The sequence below is a fragment of the Cydia strobilella genome, chromosome Z (assembly GCF_947568885.1).
Source record: "Cydia strobilella chromosome Z, ilCydStro3.1, whole genome shotgun sequence".
Taxonomy (NCBI): Eukaryota; Metazoa; Arthropoda; class Insecta; order Lepidoptera; family Tortricidae; genus Cydia; species Cydia strobilella.
In genome coordinates this window covers 46,100,880-46,115,869 of record NC_086068.1, presented here as the reverse complement: position 1 = coordinate 46,115,869, position 14,990 = coordinate 46,100,880, and positions in this window count along the sequence as shown.

Below are 14,990 nucleotides of genomic sequence, written 5' to 3'. Positions count from 1 at the left end.
CCCTAATCCGTAATCGAATCTTCAAAATTCCTACTCCTATCACAAAATCCGCATTCGCGAGGCGTTTGCCTAACGCCCTGCATCTGTATATTTACAATACAGTGGTAAAGGCCTGCAATATATCTAAAAAGTTTTTTACTTAACCTTTGGTTGTATATTGAGAATCCGGCTACCACGTGACAGGCATAGCCTAGTGTGGGGCCACAGGATAATATCTAATGTTATTAAGGTTTTTTCTTTTGTACTTACCTAGTCATATATAAATTAAGTTCATTGTTTTGTACCTACCATCTTGGTTAACCTTATAATTGTGTATTTTGTATGTATTTAAGTGACTAAAAAAATTCGTCTGTTGTTACTTATGATCCCGTTGGCGGGCCGAAAGTAACACGTTGTGGGTCGAAAGTAACAAGACTAAAGAGGTTGGAAATTAATATAATATGATGAAATGAAAAAAATACTTATTATATAAATTATTTTTCCCCTCACTAACTCGGAAAGTTGTCGTTTATCCTTCAATACAAGCGGGGAAAAACGCGTTTTATCCACTAGTGGGGAAAGTAATTTGACCTTGGATGGAGCGTGTTTAAGTAGCTTGACAGATAACAAAACGTAAAACGCTCATGATAATGGTTCGTTCGATATTAATTATCATTAAATAAATGGTTTGAGAATCTAATAAAAAATACCAAATTTAGCTTTATTTAATGATTTTAAGTCATAAACCTTAAAATTCCATAAGAAACGTTTGTTTTTTTTATAATGATGTTAAATATAATTCTGAACTCACAAGTTGAGTCGATGCAATTTCAAAACGCATCGTTGACATTTCATACATCAGAAATGTCAAGATTGTCATCAATTTTTTTACTTAAAACCTTTTCTCACCGACTCGCGTAAAAATAAACAACTTCCAGAGTTTTCTGTTATAATATCGTAAAGAAATGAATGATTCGAGTGATGAAGATGATCTAACGCCTGTGGATGTTGCACTTTCCTCGCTATAGTGAGGTGAAAAGTTTTGTGTTACACACGGGCGCAAATGTATTTTACTTCTCGCTCGTGGTTCACCTATAGAATCCTTTCGCTTGCTCGTGTTTCAATTCTACACTCGCGGGTAAAATACAACTTTGCACCCTTGTATAACAAATAACTATTAAATCCGAAGAACATTTTTGCGCAGGTCCCTATATTCCAGATTCATGCAAAATTGTAAGTAAGTACATTATGTACAAATACAAACGTCATGTGAACATTGTGAACTACGATCGTTCTACCAATTTAATTGACATTGTAATTTAACCCTCCGGTCTCAGCAATAAGAATGCTATTTAAGAAATCCGGCTATAACTTGGCTAGGCGACATAGTTTATTAAAATTTAAACTGTCAATCAATAAGTTAAAGTTCAGTGTTCAGTAATTATGCAAGACACTGTTTTACTTAATGTAAGTAAGTCCATTTTCATGAATACATACTTCGTTTACACTTTCGTTACGCGTAGACCAAATAAGACGTTATTATCATATCAATAAGAGCCTTGACTAACGACTTCCGATATAAACATGCAATTCTTAACAACTGTATTTTAGATAATGAAACAAAATTGTATCTTCAATCCCCATATTCAATCAAAGCAAATAACCACCGCTAACCACTAGATGAAGGGAAAAGGTTGGTCGTTGTCGGCTGAACTAGCCGGTTCATAGAAACGTAAACATAAACAATACTATTTGCACTTACCGGTTAAAACACGGTTAACCTACAAATACTACACCTTTATAATTGGACGTAGATTTTTCTGTCACTTCTGAAATGAAAGAATAATACAACTATTCACTGCTTCGAATATTAATGTATTTTAAACCAAAACAACACATTCGTATATCACACAGGCGACGCCATATTGCCTGTCGAAGGCAATCCTTTTTCTTAACATTCGTGGTGTAACCTTTATTTAACTAAGATTACATTTATTACTACTTTTAAACATTTGTAAATTCTTTTCTTATTATTTAATTGATTATGGTATATGTCTATCTTACATTAAGTTATTTCTTAGGTTAATCAGTATTATAACAGCACATGAAATATTACACGGATGCCTCAATGCAATACTGTGGTAAAATGCTAATCAATGACCGTATTTTTTTTTATTTAATATTAACAACTAGTTAGAAATAGTTTGATGGCTAAAAGTGTTTTGCCAATAATAATGATATTAATTATCTTATTTTTCTAACAGTATCAACAATACACCTTTCCGAAGTAAAAACTTATAAACTTTAAACAAAATTTTTTTTTTACTCCTCTTCACGCTTAAACCGCTGAACCGATTTAGTTGAAATTTGGTAAATAGGTGTTTTAAGTCCCGAGACAGGATATAATATAGTTTTTATCTCAAAAATCATACTTTGAAGGTGTGAAATTTGGTGTGAGGGGAATTCAGCTTATTCGCCGAAGTTGAATTCCTGAGGTTAATACTGTTTAAATTTAGGTTTGAAGTCATGTTTGGTATCATTATCAACTAAATCAAACATGTAGACCATCCCAAATATTATTTAAATATGTTCAGCGGTTATTGATTCCCCATACAAATTTCCACCCCACTTTACACACCCTTAAAAGATGATTTTGGTTATAAAAACTATCCTACGTACTGTCCCGGGACTCAAACCATCTCTGTACCAAATTTCAACGAAATCGGTGCGGCGGTTTAAGCGTAAAGAGGAGTTTTATAAAAAATCATTTTTTTAAATTTTGTTTTTACTTAGGAATGGTGTCAATGTTGATACCATAAATGAATTCAGCACCCCCGATTTATACGAAAACGATCCCAAACCCGGCCTAGCAGCTTCACCGATATAGATAATCTAGATAAAAATGAGAGCCCTAAATAAACCTTCAAGAGCGGATATCTCAAAAACTATACAAGATATCGAAAAACTTGACTGAATAAAACTTGTAACAAATTAAATCTCTTTTCATTTTGTATAAGTGGCCAAGTCGCTCAGACGCATAGTTTCCGAGATATAATCGAAAAACCGAAAAATGGAACCTTCAAACCCCCCTCTCCCCCCCAGCACGAGGGTTATGGCCGGGGACTTTTGATATGTTCATCTGCTAACTAGTCCAAACAAAGCTACTAAGTTAAAAATTGTGTTCCTTGTGTGAACCTTTTTTTGGGCATTTATTTCCTGGCCTATTGCAAATACACCAAATATGATAGGGTAGATAATGTTATATAGTCTGTCAAAGGACTGTCTCATTTCAAACATAGACAGAGGGAATCATACTGTCTTTGTCTTACACTAGCACTAGCACCCAAAAGAAAAGGATGAGTATTTTTTTTTGTTCTTATTTACTGACAATTTGGTTTGACCAACTATGGTAAGCATCAATATACCGAGCACTGGGTCTCCATCGCCGCATCCCCAAGGGCATGAGATTTAGGGACGCACAGAACAGGTTAGAGTGTTGGCCTTGTCGGCAACACAAAAAAAGCAAAAAACAAGCTCCCACCGCACCTGGGGATTAACCCTGCACCTTCAGAGTTTAGGAACAAAGGAAAAGGCTCGGCTAACTCGTATTGGAGCTATAACTGCTTATTTATAGAACTCGGTCGCTAATAGGCTGCGTCTTACGTAGGCGAACAACTCGCGAACAAATCGCGAACGCGAAGCGAAGCAGCGCGACGCGGCGAGGAAGAAACAAACCGTTGATACGTATGAAAGCGTCCTAGGTGAGGGTTCTTCGCGCGAACGCGAAGAGGCGCGATGCGATGGCCTTGTCCGAAGTGGGCGCGTCTATAATACACGTGCACGGGCTTGATGCGAGAAAGATATCGACCTTATTCTTATTTAATACAGATTTGTGCATGTATTGTGTGCTATAGTCGTGAATTTTAAGAAATAAAAATAAAATAACTAGTGGCTCTGTGAGCTTTTGTAGACCTCGCGATAAGTTTTATAAGGTTAAAAATGTAAAAAAATCTTAATTAGTTGAGTCATTATCACAGCGAACTCACAAAAGTGCCATTGACGTTACAGGCACTTAAGTCCTTTATCTCAATTTCCACCATTTTGAACATCGGGTCAGCCGCATTCGAGGGAAGCCAGTGCTGTCAAACTGGTTTAACTTGGCAGATATTCTGAATCATCAATTTATTTAACAAAATTATTAAAATGCAAAGCAATACATTAACTTCAAATAAACAGGAAATAACAAAAAAATATCTAACTACCAAACCGGCTCACAAAATTACACGATGCGGCCTGCAGAGGAGAACATCCGGAAACGGAGACCTTCGCTAACGCTCTTTCAATAAACGAAACTAGAGGCTCTGTGAGCTGTATACCTCGCAATTAACCTAAAAATTTATTATTAATAAATAATTACTTATTCGAGTCATTATCACAGCGAACACAATAGTCGTAATGCTAGAGCCACACACGTAACAATATACTTGCACAAGTATACTGTTACGTGTGTTGGAAGATACTTGCGCAAATTCTGGACTTGTACAAGTTTTGGAGACTTGTGTGATTTTCGATTCCGAACTTGTGCAAGTTTTAGTTTGCGCAAGTTTACCGAAACGTGTGTGGCCGCGTTCGTACAAGTTTTAGCCGACGTGTCCGTCCACTACAATATTAAAGCATGTAGATGTAGAATAATTTATTAATAATTAAAAATAAAATGTTAGATTTTTTTTTAGTAAAGCAAAAATATTCTTTTAAATTAATTCAACTTTATCAACAATTAGAACCACACGCCAACCGTGATGTGATTGTAAAAAAATTGAATGGCTTCCGTACGAATTACCGCAAGGAGAAAAAAAGGTAGAAGAATCTACACGCTCTGGAGCAGGAACCAATGATGCATATGTACCCACATTATGGTACTACAACTTGTTAACGTCATCCATCGCACAAAACAACACACCTCGACGCTCACTTCGACAGAAATGATGTTTGGACAAGTATACTGGAGCCGTCTGTAGTCACTTCGAAATAACCCGTGTTTGCGCAAGTCTAAACATGCTTGCAATGTTACGTGTGTGGCTAGCATAAGTGCCATATAGGTTAATGGCGTTTAAGGCTTTATGCCAATTTGCCAATTTCCGTGCATTTGAATATTTTTATATTTTTTTCCCTATAGAAAACAGTAAAACCTATAAAAAATCAAATGTGAGTTGACTAATCAAATAAAATCCGGTATTTTACATGCTCCACGCCTCTAGCCGCGTCGTATTCGCGTCTAAAAATCAAATGAATTGTTCGCGCCCGCTACGCGCCGCGCCGCGCCGCTTCGCCATCGCGTCAAGATCGCTCACCTAGGAGCCTAGGACACTTACATAGGTGATAAGGGTTTGTTTCTTCCGCGCCGCGCCGCGTCTGGCCGCGCCGCGCCGCCCGACGTTCACGTGCTTCAATCGCCGCTTCGCCCGGCGTCGCGTTCGCAACGAGGTCGCTTACGTATCAAAGGATTGATTTAGCCGCTTCGCTTCGCTTTCGCGCGTTGTTCGCCTACGTAAGACGCTACGTAACCGAACGATGTCGAATCTTGTTTTAGAATAATTAATACCTGCGTTAAGCTTGCTTACAATTGGCACGCACGTTTGGGTTGCGACGATTCGTGTGTTGTTAGGGTTTGAAATGTGGCTTGAAAGGGGGCTATTTGGCAAGCCATTTCAGTCAGTAGAAAAAGGTGGCAAATATAAAGCATATGTACCATGTACCTAACTATTAAATTAAAAATTAAACAAAATCCATTTTATGCCAAAAACGCTTTACATGATTTCCGAAAAGAGCTTACTCTTTAAACTGCTGGATCGATTTTAGCTAAGATCCACCGCCAGAAAACTCGCTTTCACGTGAAAAAAACAGCATCGAAATCGGCCCATCCGTTGGATACTACGATGCCACAGAAACCGACAGGCGTCAGACATAATACAACGCAGCGTACTACGTAGGCGAGCAACACGCGAACGCGAAGCCGCGCGGCGCGAATCAATCCTTTGATACTATGGAAGTGTCGTACTTGGGCGATCTCGTTGCGAACGCGAACGCCGCGCCGCGCCACGCCGCTTCGCTTCCCGTTCGCGAGTGTTCGCCTACGTAAGACGCAGCGGACATCCCTCTTTTTGTGCCGAGAGCTAAAAATGTAGGTGCGAAGGGTTGTCCTTTGTCCTTCCATGGTAAATTTGAATTTCGCGCCTTTTTCTACTGACAAAGTGGGTTTGCCAAAGCATAGTAGATATTATGTAGGTATACGTGGGCAATTTTGCAAATTTCGTAAATGAGCCACTTAGAGATGACGCAGTAATAATTTATTCTTTGATTTGAATATTAATCTATTTTCGTGTAATTTTGTGAGCCGGTTTGGTAGCAAAATATTTTTTTGTCGTTTTCTATTTACTTCAATGTTCAAAATAGTGGAAATTGAGATAAAGGACTTAAGTGCCTGTAACGTCAATGGCACTTTTGTGAGTTCGCTGTGATAAGCCGAATAAATGTTCTGTAACGGTGTACAGATGTAGTGCAAATACCGTATATCCGTGAAAATACGATGGCAAACATATATGATATAATTTTCCATCGTTTTTCACGGAAACGCGCGAACGTGTTATGCTAATTCACTCAGTCTCGGTACAAAAAGTACTGAGGTTGACTGAAGTAGATGACAAATACGAACGTTTCCGCGAGAAAATACGAAGGAAAAAAATGCACTACATCTGTACAGAACTCTCGACCGCAAGTTCAACCAATTCAACTCCCACTTGGCCAACAAATAATTAAAGAATTACGTGATATATATATAAATGTGTGTACATTGTATATGTTGTTAGATATAACGTTTTCTTTTGGTTTTCAAATGCACCGCCTACAATTTTCTCTGCTTTGCCTTAAGGTTGACTGGTACAGAATGCCTCATGGTTCGCCTTTTGTACATTAAGTTGTTCTTTGTGCAATAAAGTTTAAATAAATAAATAATTCCGAAAAATTATATTCCTAATTTTAGAATGTCGAATTTATCATTCCGATTTTTAAATGCTCGACCCATTAAAATTCCGACTGTCGTAATTACGAATGATGATAATCACGAAGATTTATATTTCCGAAAACCCGAGAAGCAAATTTTGTAAATTCCGAACCACATAATTCCGTTTACAACAATTCCGATGGCGACAAACACCGAATTTAACAATTACGATATTTGAAATAACGAATTCCGAATTGCCATTTTTCCGAAATTCTAAATTCCGAACCACATAATTTCGATTATAACAATTCCGACAGTGACGAACGCCGAATTTACGATTAAGTATTTTAATCACGAATTCTGAGTTGCCCTTATTCCGAATTTTATGATTCCGAATTGAAGTGATTCCTATTTTAATTACTTATCCCAAGTTTTTAATTTCCGAATAACGATATTCCGAATATATTGTTAGTTCGTTTTCTTGAGGGTCGCAATTCTAACCTAACCTAATCCACTTTTCTGGCAACAGTTCGTTTTCTTGGGGGTCGCAGTTCTAACACTTCTAACCTAACCTAACCCACTTTTCTGGCAACAGTTCGTTTTCTTGGGGATCGCAGTTCTAACCTAACGTAACCCACTTTTCTGGCAACAGTTCGTTATCTTGAGGGTCGCAGTTCTGCCGAATTTACTTATGCCGAATTTTTATGCCAAAAATATTTTATGCCGAATTGAACGTGATGCGGCACGACAGGCACCTGTAATATTTACTAAAACGTGAGTTATTATTTAATAATTTGAATATCACGGATTTCTTTTTTCCGACTAAAACGTGAGTCTTCATTTGAATATCACGAATTTCATTTTTCCGACCTTACAAAGACCGAATTTCTTAATACCATCGGAACTTTAAGCTTTCGGTCAAATGACAATCGGATTTTAAGTTTTCGGAAATAGCACATTCGTGATTTTATTCCATCGTGTTTTTAAAAAACGTAATCTTGATATTACGGTCTTATTAAAAATCGGGATTATGAAAATCGTGGTTATAAAATTGGGAAACCCTATTTCGGAATATTTGGGTGTTCCCGATCAGAATGGAACTCCGATGGAACTCTTCAACGACACATAGTTCACGTTTGGCGATTTGTCCTCTTCGTTACCGATCCAGACCTAAACTTGGACCCAGACCCGGATCTGGACATGGTCCTGGACCTGAAACTGGACCCGGACTTAGACACGGACCCGGTCCAGGACCCGGACCCGAACCCAGACCCGGACCCGGACGTAGAAATGCTACTAGAAAAGTGGATTAGGTTAGGTTGGACTGCGATCCTCACAGAATCGAACTGCTATCAGAAAATTGGGTTAGGTTAGGTTAGGTTTGGTCCTAAAAAAAAAAAAATGGTCCTGGACCTGGTCTCCTTTTGTGACACAGTCATTTTGCAAAAGGAGACCGAGGAGATGGAACGGGAGGAAGACCCGAACGCTCTTCCGATCCGAAAAAGGCGCATGGGAAGGAGGCGCAGGCGGTTTGCCGCTGTAAACCGCGCCATACCCCAGTAGGGCAGCGGGTAGGGGACCCGCATAATATTGCCCTACACGAGAGGGGGGAGGGTTAGTTATGCGTTTGCTGACTCTCCCCGAACCTGGTGTGAAGTCCCGGTTCAACCGGGCCAGGACTGCCGGGGGGTTGCCGTGGTCGACATGCTCGCGACCCCATTGCACCCCCCTCAACGGCATAGACGGAAATGGACGGAAACGCCGCAGGGGATGTTAGTGGGTATTCTCCTCCTCTTCCTCTGGCTAGCAGAGGAAGTTATGTGAGGAGCGAGTCCCACATACCACCCCCCAATGGGCATCCCCAGCCCGGGGGTAAGATGCGTAAATGCATTTACCCCTGCGTCAAAAAAAAAAAAAAGGTTTGGTCCTGGACCTGAAACTGGACCCGGACTTAGACCCGGACCCGGACGTGGAAATGCTACTAGAAAAGTGGATTAGGTTAGGTTGGACTGCGATCCTCACAGAATCGAACTGCTATCAGAAAATTGGGTTAGGTTAGAACTGCGATCCTCACAGAAACGAAATGCTACTAGAAAAGTGGGTGGTTTTACCTCCTTTTCTACATAATTAGGCAAAAGATGCTGTCTTTACCATTTCATTGTATGGAATCGTGCACCATTAACAATAATCTTTCACCGGCATCCCACATGGAAGTCGGTTTATTTTTCTTAAAAAAAAATCCATTGCTCTTGGATGTGTAATTGTGTATAAGTACTTATCTATAAAGTACCTATTTTTTTAAAGTATTTTGTAAGACGATGAGATGGCTGATAAGTGTAGGTAAACTAATGTACGTAGACGTGATTCGACATGGTTTTCTAATTATTAAGAAACGTGATTAATTGTAAAACGTGATTTTTTCTGGAAATATTACCCATAACAAAACTTACCTACCTACTGTAAGTCTGTTGGACATTGCGAAATTGAAATCCCATAAATCCCATCAAAACTTCTTTGATGAATGTTCTAATACATTTTTAGGGTTCCGTACCCAAAGGGTAAAAACGGGACGCTATTACTAAGACTTCGCTGTCTGTCCGTCTGTCCGTCTGTCACCAAGCTGTATCTTATGAACCGTGATAGCTAGACAGTTGAAATTTTTTACAGATTATGTATTTCTGTGGCCGCTATAACAACAAATACTAAAAACTGAATAAAACAAATATTTAAGTGGGGCTCCCATACAACAAACGTGATTGAAACGATTTTTGCTGTTTTTTGCGTAATGGTACGGAACCCTTCGTGCGCGAGTCCGACTCGCGCTTGGCCGGTTTTTTGTTTTTGTTTGTCGGTATCATGTCGGTATAGTATAAATATTGTGTATAGTGTATAGTGATACATAGTAAGGTCTCATAACCCCGATCGGCGCGGCACGCTATTTCTTTATTCCGTGATCCCGTTGGAGTTGGAAGATAGATTTGACTACCAGTCTGGCCTAGTGGGTAGTGACCCTGCCTGTGAAGATATTTGTAGTCATGGCCCATGGGTGTTTTCTATGTATTTAAGTATTTATATATTATATATATCGTTGTCTGAGTACGTGAGTACCCATAACACAAGCCTCCTTGGGCTTACCCCGCTTCCCGTGGGACTTAGTCAATCTGTGTAAGAATGTCCTATAATACGTACTACTCGCTTAGCTGACTTAAATGCGCCGGTTCCAAACAATCGTTAAATCTTGATAAATAAATAGTTAACGGCGTACGTTACGTCAGGTCGGGTAGCAACTGAGAGATACCTACATCAATCACATCAATGTTCCAATTAGGTTTCTGTAAGGTAAGTTCTCTTCTCCTATCTTATTAGGCTCCAGATTTAAATTAACTTCCATAGGAGTGGCCGCGGTTTTGCAATTCTCCATCTTATATTTCTTTAAAGTTTCTTCGGTAAACTTCTTTTGGGTTAATTTTATCTGGGGATATGATGTCATTAGTGGACTTATTAAGCATAAAAAAATTCAATAACATATCTCTTAAACTAGATTTTATTCATATCTAAAAAAACACGATTTCGTCACTCACTCACTCACTCACTGATGATCAACAAAATCTTTAGGGTACTTCCTGAAAGTTGGTATGTAAGATAGTCTTAGTACACAAACAACAGAAAAATTCAAAAACTTGAAATTTTTAGCCCCTAACTGCCTGGCCACGACATTGCGCGACCTGCGGCAGCGGCGGCGGCGAGCGAAAAGCGAATGTTAAAAAAAATACAAAATAAGGCGAAAGAAGAGAGAGGCCACGGCCCGCCGCTGCCAGCGGCGACTCGCGCGAATTTACTTGAGCGACTAGCGGCGACGGGGAGCAGCGCGGCGGGCGCTGGAAACAAACACGGGCGCGAGGAACGCGTCCACGACTCACAGCGGCGCGACCGGCGCGAGCGGCGGTATGGTACGCATCGGGCGGTCAATCGTAGAACAAAATTTTTTATAATATTCGCGCGCGATAATGGACACGGGAGTGTTTATCACGGAAATATTTAATATGCCTGCAATTTGGATGTCGAAACTAACCTAAACATAAGTTGCGGCGCGTAATTAAAAGGTTGTGGGAAGAAATAAAATATTTTTTTCCTGCTTCTACACTCATTCTAGTATACTCGTAAAATTTTGCGGGATGCTTTCTATATTCTTCGTACAACACTCTAAATTCGCCTAACGTATAACGGCTTCTATTAAGTTCGTTCGTGCACACCTTCTCTTATATTTAAAATATCTCTCATGCCTGCTGTCGAGGCACTGAAGAGCCACTTTTGATTGACAAAGACATTTTTAAATACTTGAGTACGTCCCATTCGCTCAATGCCGCTAACGCTACCACAGATTAATAAATAGTACTGCGAAGTCGTGGCATGCTCGCCGCGCCGCTCTACCTTGCCGCGCCGCCCGCCGCACCGCTCGCCGCTTAAGACCAATGTCGTGGCCAGGCCGTAAGGGGGTGAAAAGGCGGGTGGAATTTTGTGTGGGGAATTAATAACCGCTAACCCAGTTTAGTTGAAATCAGGGATGTTGCAAATATTCGCATCCGCAACCGCAGAACATCCGCATTATTTTCAACATCCGCATCCGCATAAAATCGATGTGGAAATGCGGGTTCAGGATGGATGGATGTGGAACAGGTAGGCACAGGAACGTCTTAGCGGCGGCGTAAGTGCTAGGTAATTTCGTCATTAGCCAATAGGAATCTCGTTTCGTTTTTGTGATTCGTCGATCGAGCACTTTAGCTTATGACGGACAGAGACAAGAAGTGAAAAGTTTGTTTTATTGGACTTTAGTATAGTAATGCGATAGAGGGGCACCTATATTCTTTTTCAAATACTAAGTTTATTTTTTATTTTAATAAAAATTTCTAAAGTGTAATATTTGACGTTTTTCGGATGTCAAAAATCGGCATCCGCAACATCCCTGCATGTAGATAGTTTTTGTTATGGGGAAGGATAGTGAGTAGGTATCATATTCTTTGGGAAGAATAGAGAATAGTTTTCAACCCAAAAATCACCCCGTAAGGGGGTGGAAAAGAGCGTTAGGGGGAAAAAGGGGGTTGAAGTTTGTATGGAGAGTTCAGTACAAAGCAGATTTTTACGATGCCTCCAGAATTATGTGGCTTGGCCGTTTAGTTACTAAAGCAAAGAACTCTAGTACAATAAAAAATAATGAATAGTGAATCAATTTTACACCTTACGTCCATGTGACGGTAGCGAAACGGCCAAGCGACATATTTTGACTATTAAGGTGTAGAGGTTGTGAAGTTAGGGCTTGTAGTCTAACCCGTTCGTATAAAAATACCGCAAATCGATGTACAGGTTAGCCGTTTGGCACACACATACTAGAGGCCAAAACAAAATTTTTGACCCGCAGTTTCTAAAAAAATTTCGCTGCCCCCCCCCCCCCCCCCCCCCCCGAGTGGTAAAACATTTTTTTTTTGTACGGAAAATTTTTTTTTTCCAAAACCTATGGTATGTGTTATCATACGAAAGGGCTTTTTGAGGCGATTCTAAAAATATCATTACATTATCATTACATTTCGGGCATTTCTTTTAAATTAAAACAAAAATAATTTTCGAAACATACCAAGTTTGGGCTCCTCCAGACACGATATGGCTGTTTTTTTTTTTGAACAATATACCACAAATGATACGTGATATCCTCATGTCTAACTCCAAGAAAGCAATTTTAAAAATAATATCATTAACAATTTTTGCTTAATTTTTCAATTTTACAAAGTGACACAGTTCTACTTCAATACCAAATAGGTAGGTAGGTGTGTCACTTTGTAAAATTGAAAAATTAAAAAAAAAATGTTAATATACTGTTAATACTGCAGATACGGTACATATTAATCATAAAATGATACTTAATATCCATATATCGAACGGGAAATACCTCTTTAACCCTTTAACTGCGGCTTTTCATCAGTTGGTATAGTTTGTTTAGTTTTTGACACAAAATATCAAGATTGTATTATATCCTTCAGATACGATATACCTTACTGATTTTTTTTGTACAATATACCACAAATCCTTTGAAATTGGGGTCGAGCTGCTTCCGCTAAGTTAGAAGCTTATGGTTTCGTCTTGGCAACATTTTACGTGAAAATGTTTTTGGTGGGATTTTCTTTTCTTTGCATTCCAAATCAATAGGGGATATTACTGCAATGTTCTGCCACCAGAGTGCAGCACTAGCCTTTTTAGTAAACTACAGTTTTGGTTTTCAGGCACATGACTAAAATATGTAGGTAGTAACTAAAATACTCACTTGACTACCAACCAAAGAGTAGTATAATATATAGGCTACCAACTCACAACTGACAACAACGTCGTCTCTCTAGTCTAGCTAGTATAGACTGTAGTGCCGAGTGCGAACGATTTTTGGTCAGTTGATCGATTTTAATGATTTTAGTAACTAAAATACCTACTCGCCAATCGACTAGAACTAGATTACTAACGTGCTCACTAGCGCCACTGCTAAATAACTATGAACTTAAAACAAAAACGGCCGTTTTAACTTTGGACGCATAGATTGATGAATCCAACAACGTAATAGTTATTTGTTATACAAGGGTGCAAAGTTGTATTTTACCCGCGAGTGTGGAATTGAAACACGAGCATGCGAAAGGATTATATAGTTGAACCACGAGTGAAGCGAGTGGTTCTAAAATAGAATCCTGAGCGTAGCGAGCGTTTCAACACACGAGAAGTAAAATACGTTTGCACCCGTGTGTAACAAAACTTTTCCCCTCACTATAGCGAGGAAAGTGCAACATCCACAGGCGTGACAGGCGTAAGATCATCTTCATCACTGGAATCACTTATTTTTTTACGATATTATAACAAAAAAAAAAACAGGAAATTCTGATTTTTACGTGAGTCGGTGAGAAGTGAGTTTTTAAGTAAAAATTTTGTTGACAATGTTGACATTTCTGTTCTGACGTATGAAATGTTAACGATGCGTTTTTAAATTGCATCGACTCAACTTGTGCGTTCGGAATTTCAGAATTATATTTAACATCAAACGTTTCATTTTTTATAATGGAATTATGGAATTTTAAGGTTTATGACTTAAAGTCATTAAATAAAGCTAAATTTGGTATTTTTTATTAGATTCTCAAACCATCTATTTAATGATAATGAATATCGAATGATTATTATGAGCGTTTTACGTTTTGTTATCTGTCAAGCTACTTAAACACGCTTTATCCAAGGTCTTATTACTTTCCCCACTAGTGTATAAAATGCGTTTTTACCCGCTTGTTTTAAAGGATAAAAGACGGCTTTCCGAGCAAGTGAGGGGAAAAACTATTATAATGTATTTAAAAGGTACTTTTTTAGGGTTCCGTACCCAAACGGTAAAAACGGGACCCTATTACTAAGACTCCGCTGTCCGTCTGTCTGTCACCAGGCTGTATCTCATGAACAGTGATAGCTAGACAGTTGAAATTTTCACAGATGATGTATTTCTGTTACCGCTATAACAACAAATACTAAAAAGTACGGAACCCTCGGTGCGCGAGACCGACTCGCACTTGGCCGGTTTTTTATACTATTATTTTTATAGTACGTAGCGGCCCCCTTTTTTAGGGTTCCGTACCCAAAGGATAAAAACGAGACCCTATTACTAAGACTCCGCTGTCTGTCTGTCTGTCTGTCCGTCTGTTACCAGGCTGTATCTCATGAACCGTGATAGCTAGACAGTTGAAATTTTCACAGATGATGTATTTTTGTTGCCGCTATAACAACAAATACTAAAAACAGAATAAAATAAATATTTAAGTGGGGCTCCCATACAACAAACGTGTTTTTTTTTGCCGTTTTTTGCGTAATGGTATGGTACGGAACCCTTAGTGCGCGAGTCCGACTCGCACTTGGCCGGTTTTTTTTAATATCTATCGTTAAATTTAAATAATCACAATTATTTAGCAGTGGCGCTAGTGAGCACGTTGTTGGGCTCTTAACC